Source organism: Nelumbo lutea, chromosome 4 (genome assembly GCF_056320005.1).
Source record: "Nelumbo lutea isolate HS-2025 chromosome 4, American lotus-T2T, whole genome shotgun sequence".
NCBI classification, from domain to species: domain Eukaryota; kingdom Viridiplantae; phylum Streptophyta; class Magnoliopsida; order Proteales; family Nelumbonaceae; genus Nelumbo; species Nelumbo lutea.
Window position 1 is genome coordinate 69,585,305 of NC_142687.1, and position 2,612 is coordinate 69,587,916.

At 40.5% G+C, this 2,612-nt stretch overlaps 1 non-coding gene across 1 annotated transcript; it reads left to right on the top strand.

Annotated features, from left to right (window-relative positions):
- Positions 1-946: 946 nt before the first annotated feature.
- LOC148861005 (small nucleolar RNA R71) lies at positions 947-1,053 on the top strand. Its single transcript, XR_016095240.1, has one exon. It is a non-coding gene; the product is annotated as a small nucleolar RNA R71 (small nucleolar RNA).
- Positions 1,054-2,612: the final 1,559 nt, after the last annotated feature.

Consider the following 2,612-nt stretch of genomic DNA (forward strand, 5'->3'; position numbering starts at 1 on the left):
ATCAGCAAAAGGAATATTAATATGTAAACTTTTAAATATTTCAAGAAACTTACCAAATTCCTTCTCCAATTTTTGTTGCTTCAGCCTGTTAGGGAATGGAACTTGTGGTTGTTGGTGCATCCCTTGTTGTGCTTCTGGTTGTTCCGTCTTCTGTTGTCTGGTTCCAAGGCTTGTTTCTGCCTTGGGTTCAGCCCAATTCTTCTTTTCTACCTCAGGCAACTCTTTTCCACTTCTTAAGGTAATAGCTTGCACCTGCTCTCGTGGATTCACTTCAGTGTTGCTTGGAAGAGTTCCCGGCAGTCTGGAAGAGATTAATTGTGCCAATTGCCCCACTTGGTTTTCCAGGTTTTTGATTGAGGCTTCCTGGTTCTGGAACCTAGTTTCTGCACCTGCTATAAATTTTGTCATCAGTTCCTCCAAATTGGATTTCGGTTCAGGCTGATGATAAGTCTGGTGGAACGGCTTGGAAATATGCTGATTTGGCCAGGACTGGTTTGAATGTCCCCTCCATCCTGGATGAAAAGTATGGTGACTCTGGTAACCCTGCTGTCTTGACGAATTGCTGACATAGTCAACTTGTTCAGTAGATGGTCTGAACTGATTGCCAACTTGGCAGTCTGTACTGATGTGGCCTCCCCCACACAATTCACAATTAAGAGGCTGCACATGCATGGCAGCTATCTGCATTTCATCTATTTTTTTACTGAGTGCTCCTATTTGTGCAGCTAGTGCTGTATAAGTGTCAACATTATGCAAGCCTTGCTGCTTCCTAGTTTGAGTCCTTTCCGAATGCCAATGATAATTGTTGGCTGCCATTTCCTCAATAAGTGCATGGGCAACCTCAGGAGTTTTATTATTTATGGATCCTCCGGCTGCAGCATCTAATATGGTCTTATTTGAGTCAGTAAGACCATTATAGAAAGTCTGCACTTGCAGCCAAATGGGGAGGCCATGGTGAGGAACTCTCCTTAACAGCTCCTTGTATCGTTCCCATGACTCATATAAAGATTCCCCCTCATGCTGGAAAAAAGTAGTGATGTCATTCCTCATTTTAGCAGTTTTAGAAGGGGGAAAATATTTAGAGAGAAAACGGCTGGCCATTTCGTCCCATGTGGCTATAGATCCTGCCGGTAATGAGTTCAACCAAGCTTTGGCTTTATCCTTCAAAGAAAATGGGAATAACCTCAGCCGGATGGCATCATCACTTACCCCATTGTGTTTGAAGGTGTCACAGATTTCCAAGAAGTTAGCAATATGGGCATTCGGATCCTCATGGGCCATACCACAAAACTGAACCGTATTTTGTATCATTTGGATTATGGCCGGTTTAATTTCGAAGTTATTGGCAGCAATAGTTGGCCTGATAATGCTGGAGACAGTCCCGGTGAGGGTAGGCTTGGCATAATCCATCATAGTTCTTTGTTCAGCCATTTCTTGTGCTTCTTGTCTGACTTGCTTAGCAACTCTCAAACGGACACGGAGAGTCCGTTCAATCTCTGGGTCGTAAAGGATCTCTTCCAGTTCAGGTCTGCTTGTCATAAACTGTTAAAGTCAAAGCAATAAAAATGCCAATATTCACAAAAGAAAATAAATAACTAATCCTATCACACTGAAAATGTAAAGTGAAGTATTGGAATACAAAACCTACATCCTATCATGAATAAATGAAGCCGATTATACTAAAAGCAGATTTAAACCAATCATCTTATTCAAGGTTCCTTTATCTACATCCATCGATTGCAACATCTGAATTCAGACCCAATTTAGATCTGAGTTCAGATCTACAAGTCTTTGGTATTGTTAGTCTAGAGAAATTAATAAATAATAATTCAGATCTGAGCTGGATATCTCATACACACTCATTGGTATACACTACAATATACATCCATTAAGGTTGGAATCAATTCTGTGATGCTTTAGGGCTGAAATCAGATCTGATCTAAAAAAAAAAAAATTTAAAAGGATCTGAAATAAACTAAAACCAGTCCTGAGTTAGGCTTGGGTTAAAAACTCTACAATTGAAGCTCAAACCTGTATAGCTGATGCATATCAAACACTTGCTAAGACCTGAAAATTGGGTCTGCAATGTTTGGTATTGCAAGCTATTCGGCCCATACAACTTTTGTAGAAATCTGAAATCAGGTCTGCTAACTGTTGCACTATAGCAGCCCTGCTACAGATCTGAATGCTAAAAGAAATACTTGGAAAGTGCTAATTTTTCTTAAATATCTGAGGCATAACAATTATTCAATCCAAACATACACCTCCTTAGCTAATGTAGCTCGGTTACAAGTGGGTAAAGCCAAGAATTCAGTCCACCCAGAATTCATAGTATGCTCTGTATCAGTTCAGTCCTCACATCATATCAACTGAATTTCAGATTTGAATTTCTCTCATTCCTTGCTATCCATTCACCCTTGAGGCAGGTTGGATGTATCCTAGGGTGGATTGGGGTAGTGATGGCACCCAATTCACCTCAAACTTGCATCGGTTCAGATCTGAGTTCAGAGGAATTCAGATCTGAACTGAGCAGATCTGTAACAGCAGAATTCAGATCTGAACTCAAGTCTGAGTTTGGATCTGAATTCTCAATTGCCTTACCTTCAGTTATT